Source organism: Pseudophryne corroboree, chromosome 5 (genome assembly GCF_028390025.1).
Source record: "Pseudophryne corroboree isolate aPseCor3 chromosome 5, aPseCor3.hap2, whole genome shotgun sequence".
NCBI lineage: Eukaryota > Metazoa > Chordata > Amphibia > Anura > Myobatrachidae > Pseudophryne > Pseudophryne corroboree.
In genome coordinates this window covers 352018265-352038136 of record NC_086448.1, presented here as the reverse complement: position 1 = coordinate 352038136, position 19872 = coordinate 352018265, and the positions used below count along the sequence as shown (strand labels likewise).

Genomic DNA, 19872 nt, shown 5'->3' with positions numbered 1-19872 from the left:
ATGTCCTTGAGTGGCCCAGCCAGAGCCCAGAATTGAACATCTCTGGAGAGAACTGAAAATGGCTGTGCACCGATGATCCCCATCCAACCTGATGGAGCTTGAGAGGTGCTGCAAAGAGGAATGGGAGAAACTGCCCAAAGATAGGTGTGCCAAGCTTTTGGCATCATATTCAAAAAGACTTGATGCTGTAATTCCTGCCAAAGGTGCATCAACAAAGTATTGGGGATACATATGTACATGTGATTTCTTAGTTTTTTATTTTTTATAAATGTGCAAAACTCGAAAAAAAATCTATTTTCACATTGTCATTATAGGGTATTGTGTGTTGAATTTTTAGGGACAAAATTAAATTCTTCTAGTTTGGAATAAGGCTGTAACATAACAAAATGTGGAAAAAGTGAAGCACTGTCAAGATTAGATGAGGGCTGAATAAGCACGAGACCATATAAGAGCCCCATTTTTTTTGATTGGTTGTTTATGACAAAGCAGTTGCTAGGTAGTTTTCCAAGGGACCTTGGGAATTTTCCATAGGTTGTTTTCCTTATTCATCAGTATTTGTGGGTGTAGGCTACAGTGCATATAAAAGCTTGGGTCATGCGCTTCATACTTCCTCTTGGCATTTGGACAGCTAAGTGACACAGGCTCTGTGCCTGTTTTATTTTTTTTTCTTAGGGCTGCTGTTGTAATTGTCACACTGTTTTATTGCTTCCCCCCCCCGCTGCCTCCTCTCCCCCTCCCTCTCCTTTTCATTTTTCCCTTCTCCAGCCCTTCTGTCCTGCGTGCCCCTTCATGTGCGGCCGCTCACGCCTCATGCTGGCGTGTGCGGCTCGTCCCTGTGCCGCTTTCGGGTTATGAGGCCTCGGGTCCGTGTCTCGGCCTCTGTGGCCGGGTCCAGCACGGCTGTTGCGCAGCCATCCCCCGTACCCCGTTCCCGGCGGCGCCTTAGTGCACGGCGGCTCCGGTTCCCCGTTAGCGCTCCCTCTTTTCTTCCCAGCTACGCGTTTCCTGTTCGGGCATCGTCAGGACCGCGGAATGGGGGTCCACGAGTCGAAGGCCGGGAGAAGATTCGGTGTCAGTGTCTGCTGGAGATGTTCGGTCGGGATCGTCGTTGGCTGGGGTGGTTCCAGGTCCTTCAGGTAACGGTGAGCATGCTGTTTCTTTGTACCTTTAGCATTGTTTAGTTCTAGTTGTGTTTCCTCTGGTTTCCCCAGGCGCCCACGTAAATTTGCCTAGCTTACTGCGCGTCGTCACGCGGCTACAGGAACTGGGTGTCTGTGGCTACAGGCATGTCGGCTCCCTGTTGTTTTGTTGGCAGGTTCATGGTGCTATGTCAGAGGTAACGGGTGGTGTGGTCAGTGTGACGGCGGCATTGCTGCCGCACTGCACTGTGGGCATGCAGTCGTTTCCCACAGTGGCTTTGACTGTGTGGAGTTTTATGTTCTCCCCATACGTACATGGGGTCCTCGCTAATCCGCGCATATACTGGTAGGTCGTGGGCGCTGTTTTATTTTAGCAGGGTAGGTAGTGGATATGATTAGAAAGTGTTAGGTGGCCATGTTCTACATTACGAGGGTCGTGCTACACGGTCGTGATAGGCTAGCAGCTGAGGACGCGTGATTTTCTTGGTGGTTGCAGCTAGCTCGGTCGGGGAGCATGGGTTTCTTAATATCAGGGTTTCTGCCTGCCATGCTGGTGCTAGGACCATGGACTGTCCTATTGGCACAGGCTCCCGCCCTGGGTCCTGAGGGTTAGTGTTGGCTTCGGATTATGGCAGGCGCAGGGTGGGAGTAAATGATCGTGTTCGCCACTCTTGTGGGGCGGTCACACAGTCGGGTATGCTCCCTGGTCACGAGCGGAACACTTTCCGATCCTTCAGGGGACAGGGTAGGTAGCACGGTAGGCCCTTCCACTGTTCCCGGTAGGTTCCCGGGTGGGTGCCCATTTCTGTCACCTTTGTCTCACCCACATGGGGTTTTGGTTTCTACTGCCTTTCCGGATGCTTCCTGCAGGGAGTGTTATCTGTCTTTTGACGAGTCCCTGCGTTTGGGTGACATTGCGGTCGTGTTTCCTGCTGCTTAGCGCTGGACGTTGCGTCCACTTTTCACCTTCTTCCCTTGCCCCGGTATCAGTTTTCGATTTCTGGGTTTTCCGTTGCGGAGAGGTTTTCTGCGTAGGTTGTTCTGTTAACCTGTTTTGGTTTAATTCTGCATGTTTTTGCATGGGTTCTTACAGGCCGCTTCGGGTAATGGCTCGGGCCTTGTTTTCTTTCTCTGGGGGTGGTTCACGCTTTTCATGATTGGCGTCCTTCCTCCCCCTCGGCCCTCCACCTGTTATGTCGTCTGGTTCCCAGATGTTAGCGGCGTGACGTTTGTTTCCCGGCGTTGCGACCCAGGCATGGCCACTGGGGTGGCGAGGCATGGTAGCGCTTCCTCTGCTGCATTCCGTGCGCTGGCGCCTGGGGCAGCTGTTGATGTTTCTTTTCGTGCCTGACTTGTGTCTGGCGGATGGCCGAGTTTTGTCCAGCTACTTGGATGGGCCGGTGGTGGCTCCTCCCATGCTCCCGACGACGGCTCGGATTGCCGGGATTCATTGGCTTTCGTGGGTAGGTTTGTTTACTCCGGTGAGTTGGTTTTTACTGGGTCACCTTAGGTACTTTGAGGGCCTTTGTCTGGGTTTTTTTTTTCCGGGATGGCAGGTCTGGGGCATCCAGGGCGTCTGCTCTTGCGGGCACTTCTTTTCGCTCCGTACTACTGCAGCTGGCTGCTCTATCAGGTCTTTCGTGCTATCCATGGCCCTTATGGGATGGGCGACGGGGCACCCTGTGGCTGCGGCTTTTGAGTGGGCACGTAGATTTCGGTATACTTAGGTGAAGATTGGTGGTTCAGTTTGGGTCCGGCCAGGCGGGGAGTAGTCTGGTTCGTGGGTTTGTGCTGCTCGGGCTAGCTTTTGCGCTGGTTTTTCATTGGGGCGTTCTAGGTCAGTGTGTTGGTGGCCGGTGGCAGGTTGTCTTTTTACTCTGGCTTGCCTTTCAGTGGTGTTTTATGGTGGGGCACCTAGATGGTGGTCGGTTCGGCAGCACATATACTGAAATTGGAACGATGCAGAGAAGATTAGCATGGCCCCTGCGCAAGGATGCCACGCAAATCGTGTAGCGTTCCATATTTTCCTGTGCAGGTTCTGCACGGGATTGGGATGGCCGGGGTCATTAGTTGCCCCCCCTTTAGAGTGCAGGCATGTAAGGATGGTGGCACATTGCCCTTGGCGGGGGTATGTGTTCGGTGCAGCCTTTAGGGGATGGCCATTTTCTTTTGTGTGCCCTCCTGGGTCCTCTTTGTTAGTTTTTTTTAGTTTTCTGTAGCGTTACGGCTATGGGGGTTGCCGGGGGCTTGCAGTGGGGGGACCTGGATACCCATTCCTTGTGGATTGGGACGGCTACGCCTGCTGTGGTGGTGGGTTCTTCGGTGACAGCGTTACGTGCTGGGCTGCTGGGGATATGCGTGGTATACAGCCTCTGTGCATTTGGGTAAGGTTTTCGGGCAATTGATACCCATTTCCTTGCGGATTGGGGCTGTTGCGCATGCTGCAGCGGCGGGATCTTCAGCGGCAGCCATTCGGGTGCTTGGCTGATTGGAGTCTGTGTGCTATACAGCCTCTGTACATTTGGATAAGGTTTTCGGGCTATGATACCCATTCCTTGCGGATTGGGGGCTGTTGCGTGTGCTGCGGTGGCGAGTTCTTCAACGGCAGCACTTCGGGTGCTGGGCCGCTGGGGCTGTGCGTCGTATGGTGGTTTTAGGGCTGGGGTACCCATTCCTTGCGGATGGAGGCACCTACGCATGCTGCAGGTGGCAGTTTCTTCAGCGGCAGCATTTTCAGGTGCTGGGCCGCTAGGGATTTGCGTTGTTTTGTGTTTTAAGATTAAGGTAACTGTTCATTGCGGATTGAAGTGGCTGTGCAGGCTGTGGTGGCAGGTTTGGCAGCTGCAACAATTCCGGTGCTGGGCTGCTGGGAGTCTGAGTAGTGTCCGACTGGTGTACGTTGGATATGGTTTTCGGGCTATGGTACCCATTCCTTGCGGATGGGGGCGGTTACGCATGCTGCAGCAGTGGTTTCTTCAGCGGAAGCGATTCAGGTGCTGGGCCGCTGGGTGTGTGTGTTGTATTACGGTTTGGCGGAAAGTCGCTACCAGCAGCGGTCAAGGGTGCATAAGTGGTCATTGTGGGGAACCCCCTTTTTGGTAGGTCGGCGAGTGTGTCTTCCCCCTGCGGGTGGACTACGGAAGTTCCTGTGCTGTTTCGTCTATTGCTCTGCTGGAATAAAGGGTGGTGAGTCCTGCACAATGCGGGTTATGCTTTAGGAGGTGGTGAGAAGTCCCCTCCTAGTATATTTCGGTATTATGCTAGTTGACGGATGCTGGTGAGTTGGTAGCGCATTTTTCAAAAGGCGTTTGGTTGCTGCTTTAGGGCTATGGTACCCGGTCCTTGCGGATTGGGGCAGCTGCGTGGACTGTGGCGGCTGTGATTCAGTTGCTGGGCCACTGGGAATCTGCGTTGTATAAGTTTTGTGTATGTTTGTAAGGTCTTAGTTGTGCCTGTTGCGCAAACCCACAAACTATATTTACCGGTCAGTTTTTGAACGGATAGCGTTCAGGAATTGAGGGTGTGAAGTGAATTTTTAAATTTTCCTCCAAGGGGGCCTAATTACAATTGGCTTATCAAAGGTACACGGGAGGTTTTTTGAGTTTTCTTCTTCACTTGGGTTTGTTTTTTACTACTGTTTATCGTGTAATTTTTAATGTCTGTTTTAGTCACAGGTGAAAGGGATCTTTTCTTTCAGATGCTATCGACACGCAGAAGCGTGTGCCTTGTTGGGCCACTTTTATAATTTTTGGCCGACTTCGAATCCTATGGCAAGTGGAACGGCTGTGGTTTTGGTCACGGGGTGGTCCATGGGTTAGGAGCTCGTGGCTTGCGTGGGGGTGATTTGGTGGGGTTTTCTTTTCTACCAGGTAGGTAAGTGGTTTCGCCCGTTTAGGTCTTCCTGCCCCTAGTCAGTACTGAGTTGGGTCGTGTTCGTAGGCTTCTACCTCATATTTGCTATTAGGTCCCTTTTGTTGCTCTATGCACTCACTGGCTATTCAGCGGCGTTCTGCTGTCATTGGCCGGGGAGGGTTATGCTTCGTTGTTATTGTAGGGGTGCAGCGTGTTTCTCTGCTGTCTGTTCGGGCCCGTGAGACGTGGCTCTGCAGGTTCATTTTGTAGCTTTGGGTGGATTGGTAGTGCGACATCTTTTGCTGGTTCTCCGGTCCCGCACTTTTTTGCAATGTTAAGCTTGTTAAGCAATGTTAAGCTCGGTGGTTCTTTCTTAATGAGACTTTTGGGTTTTGCTTTAGCTTACGAGGTTGTTTTATGTTTTTCTGGGGATGGCGGTCGTGGTTTGGTAAACCTAGTTGTGGCGGGAAAGTCGCTACCAGCCAGCGGTCATAAGGCCTAAGTGGTCATTGTGGGGCACTCTCTTTTGTAAAGACGGCGAGTGCGTCCTTACCCTGCGGTTGGACAATCGGACACTCCCATAGGGGAGCATCCATATTTGCCAGAGGAAAGAGTGGTGGGTCCTGCACAATGCGGGTTAGGCATGTAGGAGGTGGTTGTTTTGGTAGTCCCCTCCTCAGTTTCTGTGGTATAATTAGATGACTGGAGCTGGAGTTTGGTAGCGCCTTTTCTTATGCCATCCTCCAACATAAAATCTAGTTTAAAGTTCCGGTCAGCCATCAATAAATACCGTCTGACCTTTTAAATTTAGCTATTGGTGTCCGTGGATTTATTTGTAGTGCTAAGCTAGCTTAAAGTTAAAAATAAGATTTTACTCACCGGTAAATCTATTTCTCGTAGTCCGTAGTGGATGCTGGGGACTCCGTAAGGACCATGGGGAATAGCGGCTCCGCAGGAGACTGGGCACAGCTAAGAAAGATTTAGGACTACCTGGTGTGCACTGGCTCCTCCCACTATGACCCTCCTCCAGACTTCAGTAAGGATACTGTGCCCGGAAGAGCTGACACAATAAGGAAGGATTTTGAATCCCGGGTAAGACTCATACCAGCCACACCAATCACACCGTATAACTCGTGATAATATACCCAGTTAACAGTATGAACACAACAGAGCCTCTCAAAGGATGGCTCAACAATAACCCTTGTAGTTAACAATAACTATATACAAGTATTGCAGACAGTCCGCACTTGGGACAGGCGCCCAGCATCCACTACGGACTACGAGAAATAGATTTACCGGTGAGTAAAATCTTATTTTCTCTGACGTCCTAGTGGATGCTGGGGACTCCGTAAGGACCATGGGGATTATACCAAAGCTCCCAAACGGGCGGGAGAGTGCGGATGACTCTGCAGCACCGAATGAGAAAGCTCAAGGTCCTCCTCAGCCAGGGTATCAAATTTGTAGAATTTTGCAAACGTGTTTGCCACTGACCAAGTAGCAGCTCGGCAAAGTTGTAAAGCCGAGACCCCTCGGGCAGCCGCCCAAGAAGAGCCCACTTTCCTCGTGGAATGGGCTTTTACAGATTTAGGCTGCGGCAGGCCAGCCACCGAATGCGCAAGCTGAATTGTGCTACAAATCCAGCGAGCAATAGTCTGCTTTGAAGCAGGAGCACCCATCTTGTTTGGTGCATACAGGATAAATAGCGAGTCAGTCTTCCTGACTCCAGCCGTCCTGGAAACATAAATTTTCAAGGCCCTGACTACGTCCAGTAACTTGGAGTCCTCCAAGTCCCTAGTAGCCGCAGGCACCACGATAGGTTGGTTCAAGTGAAAAGCTGATACCACCTTAGGAAGAAACTGGGGACGAGTCCTCAATTCTGCCCTATCCATATGGAAAATCAAATAGGGGCTTTTACATGACAAAGCCGCCAATTCTGACACACGCCTTGCCGAAGCCAAGGCCAAAAGCATGACCACTTTCCACGTGAGATATTTTAAATCCAAGGTTTTGAGTGGCTCAAACCAATGTGACTTTAGGAAACCCAACACCACGTTGAGGTCCCACGGTGCCACTGGAGGCACAAAAGGAGGCTGAATATGCAGCACTCCCTTGACAAATGTCTGAACTTCAGGCAGTGAAGCCAGTTCTTTTTGGAAGAAAATCGACAGAGCCGAAATCTGGACCTAAATGGAACCCAGTTTTAGGCCCATAGTCACCCCTGACTGTAGGAAGTGCAGAAATCGACCTAGCTGGAATTCCTCCGTTGGGGCCTTCCTGGCCTCACACCACGCAACATATTTTCGCCATATGCGGTGATAATGTTGTACGGTTACATCTTTTCTAGCTTTAATAAGCTTAGGAATGACTTCCTCCGGAATACCCTTTTCTTTTAGGATCCGGTGTTCAACCGCCATGCCGTTAAACGCAGCCGCGGTAAGTCTTGGAACAGACAGGGCCCCTGCAGCAGCAGGTCCTGTCTGAGCGGCAGAGGCCATGGGTCCTCTGAGATTAATTCTTGAAGTTCCGGGTACCAAGACCTTCTTGGCCAATCTGGAACAATGAGAATAGTTCTTACTCCTCTTTTCTTTATTATCCTCAGTACCTTGGGTATGAGAGGAAGAGGAGGGAACACATAAACCGACCGGTACACCCACGGTGTCACTAGAGCGTCCACAGCTATCGCCTGAGGGTCTCTTGACCTGGCGCAATATTTTTCTAGCTTTTTGTTTAAGCGGGACGCCATCATGTCCACCTGTGGCTTTTCCCAACGGTTTACAATCAGTTGGAAGACTTCTGGATGAAGTCCCCACTCTCCCGGGTGGAGGTCGTGCCTGCTGAGGAAGTCTGCTTCCCAGTTGTCCACTCCCGGAATGAACACTGCTGACAGTGCTAACACGTGTTTTTCCGCCCATCGGAGAATCCTTGTGGCTTCTGCCATCACCGTCCTGCTTCTTGTGCCGCCCTGTCGATTTACATGGGCGACTGCCGTGATGTTGTCTGACTGGATCAGAACCGGCTGGTTTTGAAGCAGGGGCTTTGCTTGACTTAGGGCATTGTAAATGGCCCTCAGTTCCAGAACATTTATGTGTAGGGAAGTCTCTTGACTTGACCAAAGTCCTTGGAAGTTTCTTCCCCGTGTGACTGCACCCCAGCCCCGAAGGCTGGCATCCGTGGTCACCAGGACCCAGTCCTGTATGCCGAATCTGCGGCCCTCTCTGAGATGAGCACTCTGCAGCCACCACAGCAGAGACACCCTGGTCCTTGGAGACAGGGTTATCAACCGATGCATTTGAAGATGCGATCCGGACCATTGGTCCAACAGGTCCCACTGAAAGGTTCTGGCATGGAACCTGCCGAATGGAATCGCTTCATAGGAAGCTACCATCTTTGGAATTGGTAATGACAATCCTGTACCACAAATCTGAGGTACTCCTGGTGAGGATGGTAAATGGGGACATGCAGGTAAGCATTTTGATGTCCAGAGATACCATGTAATCTCCCTCTTCCAGGCTTGCAATAACCGCCCTGAGCGATTCCATCTTGAACTTGAATTTTCTTAAATATGTGTTCAAGGATTTCAAATTTAAAATGGGTCTCACCGAACCGTCCGGTTTCGGTACCACAAACATTGTGGAATAGTCTCCCCGTCCTTGTTGAAGTAGGGGCACCTTGACTATCACCTGCTGGGAATACAGCTTGTGAATTGCCTCTAACACAGCCTCACTTTCTGAAGGAGTTGTTGGTAATGCAGATTTGAGGAAACGGCGGGGGGGTGTCTCGAATTCCAGCCTGTACCCCTGAGATACCACTTGAAGGATCCAGTGATCTACCTGTGAGCGAGCCCACTGATTGCTGAAGTTTTTGAGACGGCCCCCCCACCGTACCTGGCTCCGCCTGCTGAGCCCCAGCGTCATGCGGCGGACTTAGCAGAAGAAGCGGGGGAGGACTTTTGTTCCTGGGAAGTGGCTGTATGCTGCAGCTTTTTTCCCCTACCTCTGCCTCTGGGCAGAAAGGACGTGCCTCTACCCCGTCTGCTCTTTTGGGGGCGAAAGGACTGCACCTGATAATACGGTGCTCTCTTTGGTTGTGAGGGGACATGTGGCAAAAATGCTGACTTCCCAGCTGTTGCTGTGGACACTAAGTCTGAAAGACCATCCCCGAACAACTCCTCACCCTTATAAGGCAAAACTTCCATGTGCCTTTTAGAATCTGCATCACCTGTCCACTGCCGGGTCCATAACCTTCTCCTGGCACAAATGGACAGTGCACTTATTTTTGATGCCAGCCGGCAAATATCCCTCTGTGCATCTCTTATGTAAAAGACAGCGTCTTTAATATGCTCTACGTTTAGCAATATAGTGTCCCTGTCTAGGGTGTCAATGTTTTCTGACAGGGAGTCTGACCATGCAGCTGCAGCACTGCACATCCATGCTGAAGCAATAGCTGGTCTCAGTATAATACCAGTGTGTGTATATATAGCTTTCTGGAGAGCCTCCTGCTTTCTGTCAGCAGGTTCCTTTAGGGCGGCCGTATCCTGGGACGGCAGTGCCACCTTTTTTGATAAGCGCGTAAGTGCTTTATCCACCCTAGGGGGTGTTTCCCAACGTGACCTATCCTCTGGCGGGAAAGGGTACGCCATTAGTAATTTTTTTGAAATTACCAATTTTTTATCGGGGGAAGCCCACGCTAGTTCACACACTTCATTCAATTCTTCAGAAGGGGGAAAAACTACTGGTAGTTTTTTTCTCCCCAAACATAATACCCTTTTTTGTGGTACCTGGGGTCACCTCAGAAATGTGTAAAACATTTTTCATTGCCTCAATCATATAACGAGTGGCCCTATTGGACATTACATTAGTCTCTTCGTCGTCGACACTGGTATCAGTATCCGTGTCGACATCTGTGTCTGCCATCTGAGGTAGCGGGCGTTTTAGAGCCCCTGATGACTTTTGAGACGTCTGGGCAGGCACGGGCTGAGAAGCCGGCTGCCCCGCATTTGGCATGTCGTCAAATTTTTTATGTAAGGAGTCCACACTTTCGCGTAATTCCTTCCACAAGTCCATCCACTCCGGTGTCTGCCCCGCAGGGGGTGACAACACATTTATAGGCACCTGCTCCTCCTCCACCTAAGTCTCCTCATCAAACATGTCGACACAGCCATACCGACACACCGCACACACACAGGGAATGCTCTGACAGAAGACAGGACCCCACAAAGCCCTTTGGGGAGACAGAGAGAGAGTATGCCAGCACACACCAGAGCGTTATATAAATCAGGGATTAACTAAATTATATCCCCTTATAGCTGCTATATGTATATTGCGCCTAAATTTAGTGCCCCCCCCCTCTCTTTTTTACCCTTTTCTGTAGTGTAGACTGCAGGGGAGAGCCAGGGAGCTTCCTTCCAGCGGAGCTGTGAGGGAGAAATGGCGCCAGTGTGCTGAGGGAGATAGCTCCGCCCCCTTCTCTGCGGACTTTTCTCCCGCTTTTTTATGGATTCTGGCAGGGGTATTTATCACATATATAGCCTCTGGGGCTATATATTGTGATATATTTGCCAGCCAAGGTGTATTTATTGCTTCTCAGGGCGCCCCCCCCCCAGCGCCCTGTACCCTCAGTGACCGGAGTGTGAAGTGTGTATAAGGAGCAATGGCGCACAGCTGCAGTGCTGTGCGCTACCTTGGTGAAGACTGATGTCTTCTGCCGTCGATTTTCCGGATTCTTCTTGCTTCTGGCTCTGTAAGGGGGGCGGCGGCGCGGCTCCGGGACCGAACACCAATGACCGGTTCCATGCGGTCGATCCCTCTGGAGCTAATGGTGTCCAGTAGCCTAAGAAGCCCAAGCTACCACCAGTTAGGTAGGTTCGCTTCTTCTCCCCTTAGTCCCTCGCTGCAGTGAGTCTGTTGCCAGCAGATCTCACTGTAAAATAAAACACCTAAAATATACTTTCTCTCTAGGAGCTCAGGAGAGCCCCTAGTGTGCATCCAGCTCAGCCGGGCACAGGATTCTAACTGAAGTCTGGAGGAGGGTCATAGTGGGAGGAGCCAGTGCACACCAGGTAGTCCTAAATCTTTCTTAGCTGTGCCCAGTCTCCTGCGGAGCCGCTATTCCCCATGGTCCTTACGGAGTCCCCAGCATCCACTAGGACGTCAGAGAAAGTGTAAGTGATCACAATAAAATGATGGGCACCTTAGATTAGATGAGGGCTGAATAAGCACGAGACCATATCAGAGCCCCATTTTTTGTGATTGGTTGTTTATGACAATGCAGTTACTAGGTAGTTTTTCCAAGGGACCTTGGGAATTTTCCATAGGTTGTTTTCCTTGTCCATCAGTATTTGTGGGTGTAGGCTTCAGTGCATATAAAAGCTAGGGTCATGTGCTTCATACTTCCTCTTGCCATTTGGACAGCCCCTCCCGCCCTCCATCATGTTTTTCTCTGATGTAAATTTTTGTGTTCTGGTGTTCTCTTTTGCCGGCTATTAAAATCAAGATAGGCGGGAAAGTCGCTACCAGCCAGCGGTCATAAGGCCTAAGTGGTCATTGTGGGGCACCCTCTTTTGTAAAGACGGCGAGTGTGTCCTTACCCTGCGGTTTGACAATCGGACACTCCCCTAGGGGAGCATCCATATTTGCCAGAGGAAAGAGTGGTGGGTCCTGCACAATGCGGGTTAGGCATGAAGGAGGTGGTTGTTTTGATAGTCCCCTCCTCAGTTTCTGTGGTATAATTAGATAACTGGAGCTGGCGTTTGGTAGCGCCTTTTCTTTTGCCATCCTCCAACATAAAATCTAGTTTAAAGTTCGGGTCAGCCATCAATAAATACCGTCTGACCTTTTAAATCTAGCTATTTGTGTCCGTGGATTTATTTTTAGTGCTAAGCTGGCTTAAAGTTAAAAGTGTAAGTGATCACAATAAAATGATGGGCACCTTAGATTAGATGAGGGCTGAATAAGCACGAGACCATATAAGAGTCCCATTTTTTGTGTTTGGTTGTTTATGACAATGCAGTTACTAGGTAGTTTTTCCAAGGGACCTTGGGAATTTTCCATAGGTTGTTTTCCTTGTCCATCAGTATTTGTTGATGTAGGCTTCAGTGCATATAAAAGCTTGGGTCATGTGCTTCATACTTCCTCTTGCCATTTGGACAGCCCCTCCCGCCCTCCATCATGTTTTTCTCTGATATAAATTTTTGTGTTCTGGTGTTCTCTTTTGCCGGCTATTAAAAGCCAGATAGGCGGGAAAGTCGCTACCAGCCAGCGGTCATAAGGCCTAAGTGGTCATTGTGGGGCACCCTCTTTTGTAAAGACGGCGAGTGTGTCCTTACCCTGCGGTTTGACAATCGGACACTCCCCTAGGGGAGCATCCATATTTGCCAGAGGAAAGAGTGGTGGGTCCTGCACAATGCGGGTTAGGCATGAAGGAGGTGGTTGTTTTGATAGTCCCCTCCTCAGTTTCTGTGGTATAATTAGATGACTGGAGCTGGCGTTTGGTAGCGCCTTTTCTTTTGCCATCCTCCAACATAAAATCTAGTTTAAAGTTCGGGTCAGCCATCAATAATTACCGTCTGAACTTTTAAATCTAGCTATTGGTGTCCATGGATTTATTTGTAGTGCTAAGCTAGCTTAAAGTTAAAAGTGTAAGTGATCACAATAAAATGATGGGCACCTTAGAAAGGATGAGGGCTGAATAAGCACGAGACCATATAAGAGCCCCATTTTTTGTGATTGGTTGTTTATGACAATGCAGTTACTAGGTAGTTTTTCCAAGGGACCTTGGGAATTTTCCATAAGTTGTTTTCCTTGTCCATCAGTATTTGTGGGTGTAGGCTTCAGTGCATATAAAAGCTTGGGTCATGTGCTTCATACTTCCTCTTGCCATTTGGACAGCCCCTCCCGCCCTCCATCATGTTTTTCTCTGATGTCAATTTTTGTGTTCTGGTGTTCTCTTTTGCCGGCTATTAAAAGCCTGACAGGCGGGAAAGTCGCTACCAGCCAGCAGTCATAAGGCCTAAGTGGTCATTGTGGGGCACCCTCTTTTATAAAGACGGTGAGTGTGTCCTTACCCTGCGGTTTGACAATCGGACACTCCCCTAGGGGAGCATCCATATTTGCCAGAGGAAAGAGTGGTGGGTCCTGCACAATGCGGGTTAGGCATGTAGGAGGTGGTTGTTTTGATAGTCCCCTCCTCAGTTTCTGTGGTATAATTAGATGACTGGAGCTGGCGTTTGGTAGCGCCTTTTCTTTTGCCATCCTCCAACATAAAATCTAGTTTAAAGTTCCAGTCAGCCATCAATAAATACCGTCTGACCTTTTAAATCTAGCTATTGGTGTCCGTGGCTTTATTTGTAGTGCTAAGCTAGCTTAAAGTTAAAAGTGTAAGTGATCACAATAAAATGATGGGCGCCTTATACTTTCCGTATGCACTGTACACTTCAGCTCAGCTAACTAACATCACAATACATTAATGCATGCCCTGCCTGTCTCTGGCAATAGTGATCACTCATGCACATGATCACACCTACGCCTCACTTACCTGGCTCCACACTCCAAGGAGATCATCAGGGGCGCAGGGACCATCCATGTCTGTCGACAACAGCCTCCCCCTGCTATACGGGTCTCCTAGATCGGGAACCCAGAAGTGACTGTTCCTTCAGCAGAGGCACTTTAAAGGATAGTGTTGTTCCCTCCTGCTGACTAGGTCTTCTGTCAGGTGGTGCAGCAGCATGCACCCCCCTTCCCAGACTGTACGGCACTGGCACCTTTTCAGTTGCTGCAGCCACCCTCCTGCTCCTCTTGCTCTGGCCCCTCAGCGCTCCCTCTCATATCTGCATCACTTTCTCTTTCCCCTTTAAATTATCCTAAATGACAGAGAAGGCCACATGCCTTGGTTGTTTATGACAATGCAGTTACTAGGTAGTTTTTCCAAGGGACCTTGGGAATTTTCCATAGGTTGTTTTCCTTGTCCATCAGTATTTGTGGGTGTAGGCTTCAGTGCATATAAAAGCTTGGGTCATGTGCTTCATACTTCCTCTTGCCATTTGGACAGCCCCTCCCGCCCTCCATCATGTTTTTCTCTGATGTAAATTTTTGTGTTCTGGTGTTCTCTTTTGCCGGCTATTAAAAGCCAGATAGGCGGGAAAGTCGCTACCAGCCAGCAGTCATAAGGCTTAAGTGGTCATTGTGGGGCACCCTCTTTTGTAAAGACGGCGAGTGTGTCCTTACCCTGCAGTTTGACAATCGGACACTCCCCTAGGGGAGCATCCATATTTGCCAGAGGAAAGAGTGGTGGGTCCTGCACAATGCGGGTTAGGCATGAAGGAGGTGGTTGTTTTGATAGTCCCCTCCTCAGTTTCTGTGGTATAATTAGATGACTGGAGCTGGCGTTTGGTAGCGCCTTTTCTTTTGCCATCCTCCAACATAAAATCTAGTTTAAAGTTCGGGTCAGCCATCAATAATTACCGTCTGAACTTTTAAATCTAGCTATTGGTGTCCATGGATTTATTTGTAGTGCTAAGCTAGCTTAAAGTTAAAAGTGTAAGTGATCACAATAAAATGATGGGCACCTTAGAAAGGATGAGGGCTGAATAAGCACGAGACCATATAAGAGCCCCATTTTTTGTGATTGGTTGTTTATGACAATGCAGTTACTAGGTAGTTTTTCCAAGGGACCTTGGGAATTTTCCATAAGTTGTTTTCCTTGTCCATCAGTATTTGTGGGTGTAGGCTTCAGTGCATATAAAAGCTTGGGTCATGTGCTTCATACTTCCTCTTGCCATTTGGACAGCCCCTCCCGCCCTCCATCATGTTTTTCTCTGATGTCAATTTTTGTGTTCTGGTGTTCTCTTTTGCCGGCTATCAAAAGCCTGACAGGCGGGAAAGTCGCTACCAGCCAGCAGTCATAAGGCCTAAGTGGTCATTGTGGGGCACCCTCTTTTATAAAGACGGTGAGTGTGTCCTTACCCTGCGGTTTGACAATCGGACACTCCCCTAGGGGAGCATCCATATTTGCCAGAGGAAAGAGTGGTGGGTCCTGCACAATGCGGGTTAGGCATGTAGGAGGTGGTTGTTTTGATAGTCCCCTCCTCAGTTTCTGTGGTATAATTAGATGACTGGAGCTGGCGTTTGGTAGCGCCTTTTCTTTTGCCATCCTCCAACATAAAATCTAGTTTAAAGTTCCAGTCAGCCATCAATAAATACCGTCTGACCTTTTAAATCTAGCTATTGGTGTCCGTGGCTTTATTTGTAGTGCTAAGCTAGCTTAAAGTTAAAAGTGTAAGTGATCACAATAAAATGATGGGCGCCTTATACTTTCCGTATGCACTGTACACTTCAGCTCAGCTAACTAACATCACAATACATTAATGCATGCCCTGCCTGTCTCTGGCAATAGTGATCACTCATGCACATGATCACACCTACGCCTCACTTACCTGGCTCCACACTCCAAGGAGATCATCAGGGGCGCAGGGACCATCCATGTCTGTCGACAACAGCCTCCCCCTGCTATACGGGTCTCCTAGATCGGGAACCCAGAAGTGACTGTTCCTTCAGCAGAGGCACTTTAAAGGATAGTGTTGTTCCCTCCTGCTGACTAGGTCTTCTGTCAGGTGGTGCAGCAGCATGCACCCCCCTTCCCAGACTGTACGGCACTGGCACCTTTGCACATGCTGCAGCCACCCTCCTGCTCCTCTTGCTCTGGCCCCTCAGCGCTCCCTCTCAAATCTGCATCACTTTCTCTTTCCCCTTTAAATTATCTAAAATGACAGAGAAGGCCACATGCCTTGGTTGTTTATGACAATGCAGTTACTAGGTAGTTTTTCCAAGGGACCTTGGGAATTTTCCATAGGTTGTTTTCCTTGTCCATCAGTATTTGTGGGTGTAGGCTTCAGTGCATATAAAAGCTTGGGTCATGTGCTTCATACTTCCTCTTGCCATTTGGACAGCCCCTCCCGCCCTCCATCATGTTTTTCTCTGATGTAAATTTTTGTGTTCTGGTGTTCTCTTTTGCCGGCTATTAAAAGCCAGATAGGCGGGAAAGTCGCTACCAGCCAGCGGTCATAAGGCTTAAGTGGTCATTGTGGGGCACCCTCTTTTGTAAAGACGGCGAGTGTGTCCTTACCCTGCAGTTTGACAATCGGACACTCCCCTAGGGGAGCATCCATATTTGCCAGAGGAAAGAGTGGTGGGTCCTGCACAATGCGGGTTAGGCATGAAGGAGGTGGTTGTTTTGATAGTCCCCTCCTCAGTTTCTGTGGTATAATTAGATGACTGGAGCTGGCGTTTGGTAGCGCCTTTTCTTTTGCCATCCTCCAACATAAAATCTAGTTTAAAGTTCGGGTCAGCCATCAATAAATACCGTCTGACCTTTTAAATCTAGCTATTGGTGTCCGTGGATTTATTTGTAGTGCTAAGCTAGCTTAAAGTTAAAAGTGTAAGTGATCACAATAAAATGATGGGCACCTTAGATTAGATGAGGGCTGAATAAGCACGAGACCATATAAGAGTCCCATTTTTTGTGATTGGTTGTTTATGACAATGCAGTTACTAGGTAGTTTTTCCAAGGGACCTTGGGAATTTTCCATAGGTTGTTTTCCTTGTCCATCAGTATTTGTGGGTGTAGGCTTCAGTGCATATAAAAGCTTGGGTCATGTGCTTCATACTTCCTCTTGCCATTTGGACAGCCCCTCCCGCCCTCCATCATGTTTTTCTCTGATGTAAATTTTTGTGTTCTGGTGTTCTCTTTTGCCGGCTATTAAAAGCCAGATAGGCGGGAAAGTCGCTACCAGCCAGCAGTCATAAGGCTTAAGTGGTCATTGTGGGGCACCCTCTTTTGTAAAGACGGCGAGTGTGTCCTTACCCTGCAGTTTGACAATCGGACACTCCCCTAGGGGAGCATCCATATTTGCCAGAGGAAAGAGTGGTGGGTCCTGCACAATGCGGGTTAGGCATGAAGGAGGTGGTTGTTTTGATAGTCCCCTCCTCAGTTTCTGTGGTATAATTAGATGACTGGAGCTGGCATTTGGTAGCGCCTTTTCTTTTGCCATCCTCCAACATAAAATCTAGTTTAAAGTTCGGGTCAGCCATCAATAAATACCGTCTGACCTTTTAAATCTAGCTATTGGTGTCCGTGGATTTATTTGTAGTGCTAAGCTAGCTTAAAGTTAAAAGTGTAAGTGATCACAATAAAATGATGGGCACCTTAGATTAGATGAGGGCTGAATAAGCACGAGACCATATAAGAGTCCCATTTTTTGTGATTGGTTGTTTATGACAATGCAGTTACTAGGTAGTTTTTCCAAGGGACCTTGGGAATTTTCCATAGGTTGTTTTCCTTGTCCATCAGTATTTGTGGGTGTAGGCTTCAGTGCATATAAAAGCTTGGGTCATGTGCTTCATACTTCCTCTTGCCATTTGGACAGCCCCTCCCGCCCTCCATCATGTTTTTCTCTGATGTCAATTTTTGTGTTCTGGTGTTCTCTTTTGCCGGCTATCAAAAGCCTGACAGGCGGGAAAGTCGCTACCAGCCAGCAGTCATAAGGCCTAAGTGGTCATTGTGGGGCACCCTCTTTTATAAAGACGGTGAGTGTGTCCTTACCCTGCGGTTTGACAATCGGACACTCCCCTAGGGGAGCATCCATATTTGCCAGAGGAAAGAGTGGTGGGTCCTGCACAATGCGGGTTAGGCATGTAGGAGGTGGTTGTTTTGATAGTCCCCTCCTCAGTTTCTGTGGTATAATTAGATGACTGGAGCTGGCGTTTGGTAGAGCCTTTTCTTTTGCCATCCTCCAACATAAAATCTAGTTTAAAGTTCCAGTCAGCCATCAATAAATACCGTCTGACCTTTTAAATCTAGCTATTGGTGTCCGTGGCTTTATTTGTAGTGCTAAGCTAGCTTAAAGTTAAAAGTGTAAGTGATCACAATAAAATGATGGGCGCCTTATACTTTCCGTATGCACTGTACACTTTAGCTCAGCTAACTAACATCACAATACATTAATGCATGCCCTGCCTGTCTCTGGCAATAGTGATCACTCATGCACATGATCACACCTACGCCTCACTTACCTGGCTCCACACTCCAAGGAGATCATCAGGGGCGCAGGGACCATCCATGTCTGTCGACAACAGCCTCCCCCTGCTATACGGGTCTCCTAGATCGGGAACCCAGAAGTGACTGTTCCTTCAGCAGAGGCACTTTAAAGGATAGTGTTGTTCCCTCCTGCTGACTAGGTCTTCTGTCCGGTGGTGCAGCAGCATGCACCCCCCTTCCCAGACTGTACGGCACTGGCACCTTTGCACATGCTGCAGCCACCCTCCTGCTCCTCTTGCTCTGGCCCCTCAGCGCTCCCTCTCATATCTGCATCACTTTCTCTTTCCCCTTTAAATTATCTAAAATGACAGAGAAGGCCACATGCCTTGGTTGTTTATGACAATGCAGTTACTAGGTAGTTTTTCCAAGGGACCTTGGGAATTTTCCATAGGTTGTTTTCCTTGTCCATCAGTATTTGTGGGTGTAGGCTTCAGTGCATATAAAAGCTTGGGTCATGTGCTTCATACTTCCTCTTGCCATTTGGACAGCCCCTCCCGCCCTCCATCATGTTTTTCTCTGATGTAAATTTTTGTGTTCTGGTGTTCTCTTTTGCCGGCTATTAAAAGCCAGATAGGCGGGAAAGTCGCTACCAGCCAGCGGTCATAAGGCTTAAGTGGTCATTGTGGGGCACCCTCTTTTGTAAAGACGGCGAGTGTGTCCTTACCCTGCAGTTTGACAATCGGACACTCCCCTAGGGGAGCATCCATATTTGCCAGAGGAAAGAGTGGTGGGTCCTGCACAATGCGGGTTAGGCATGAAGGAGGTGGTTGTTTTGATAGTCCCCTCCTCAGTTTCTGTGGTATAATTAGATGACTGGAGCTGGCGTTTGGTAGCGCCTTTTCTTTTGCCATCCTCCAACATAAAATCTAGTTTAAAGTTCGGGTCAGCCATCAATAAATACCGTCTGACCTTTTAAATCTAGCTATTGGTGTCCGTGGATTTATTTGTAGTGCTAAGCTAGCTTAAAGTTAAAAGTGTAAGTGATCACAATAAAATGATGGGCACCTTAGATTAGATGAGGGCTGAATAAGCACGAGACCATATAAGAGTCCCATTTTTTGTGATTGGTTGTTTATGACAATGCAGTTACTAGGTAGTTTTTCCAAGGGACCTTGGGAATTTTCCATAGGTTGTTTTCCTTGTCCATCAGTATTTGTGGGTGTAGGCTTCAGTGCATATAAAAGCTTGGGTCAGGTGCTTCATACTTCCTCTTGCCATTTGGACAGCCCCTCCCGCCCTCCATCATGTTTTTCTCTGATGTAAATTTTTGTGTTCTGGTGTTCTCTTTTGCCGGCTATTAAAAGCCAGATAGGCGGGAAAGTCGCTACCAGCCAGCGGTCATAAGGCCTAAGTGGTCATTGTGGGGCACCCTCTTTTGTAAAGACGGCGAGTGTGTCCTTACCCTGCGGTTTGACAATCGGACACTCCCCGAAGGGGAGCATCCATATTTGCCAGAGGAAAGAGTGGTGGGTCCTGCACAATGCGGGTTTGGCATGAAGGAGGTGGTTGTTTTGATAGTCCCCTCCTCAGTTTCTGTGGTATAATTAGATGACTGGAGCTGGCGTTTGGTAGCGCCTTTTCTTTTGCCATCCTCCAACATAAAATCTAGTTTAAAGTTCGGGTCAGCCATCAATAAATACCGTCTGACCTTTTAAATCTAGCTATTGGTGTCCGTGGATTTATTTGTAGTGCTAAGCTAGCTTAAAGTTAAAAGTGTAAGTGATCACAATAAAATGATGGGCACCTTAGATTAGATGAGGGCTGAATAAGCACGAGTCCATATAAGAGTCCC

At 48.7% G+C, this 19872-nt stretch overlaps 1 protein-coding gene and 1 non-coding gene across 5 annotated transcripts in view; one reads left to right on the top strand and one right to left on the bottom strand.

The window, feature by feature from the left end:
• Positions 1-19872, bottom strand: part of LOC134927740 (uncharacterized) — a 329420-nt gene that overhangs the window by 89697 nt on the left and 219851 nt on the right. The gene's annotated exons all lie outside the window — the stretch shown is intronic.
• On the top strand, positions 3061-3166 carry LOC134931336 (U6 spliceosomal RNA). Its single transcript, XR_010179099.1, has one exon. It is a non-coding gene; the product is annotated as a U6 spliceosomal RNA (small nuclear RNA).